This window comes from Papilio xuthus, unplaced genomic scaffold (genome assembly GCF_000836235.2).
Source record: "Papilio xuthus unplaced genomic scaffold, Pxut_1.1 DF825928.1, whole genome shotgun sequence".
NCBI lineage: Eukaryota > Metazoa > Arthropoda > Insecta > Lepidoptera > Papilionidae > Papilio > Papilio xuthus.
In genome coordinates this window covers 8,782,389-8,782,604 of record NW_013532721.1, presented here as the reverse complement: position 1 = coordinate 8,782,604, position 216 = coordinate 8,782,389, and positions in this window count along the sequence as shown.

Genomic DNA, 216 nt, shown 5'->3' with positions numbered 1-216 from the left:
GTTTGTCCCGGTTCGTCAGTCGTCGAGGGTTACCGAGTTTGATTCGGTCCGACTGTGGGACTAATTTCAAGGGCGCAGATCGATACCTTTCGGAAGTCTTTACGTTTTTAAATGACAATCAGGTTTCAATAGGTTCCAATATGTCTAAACGCGGTATAGAATGGCGATTCGATCCCCCTGCATATCCGTCCTGGGGTGGAATTTTTGAAGCGGTTG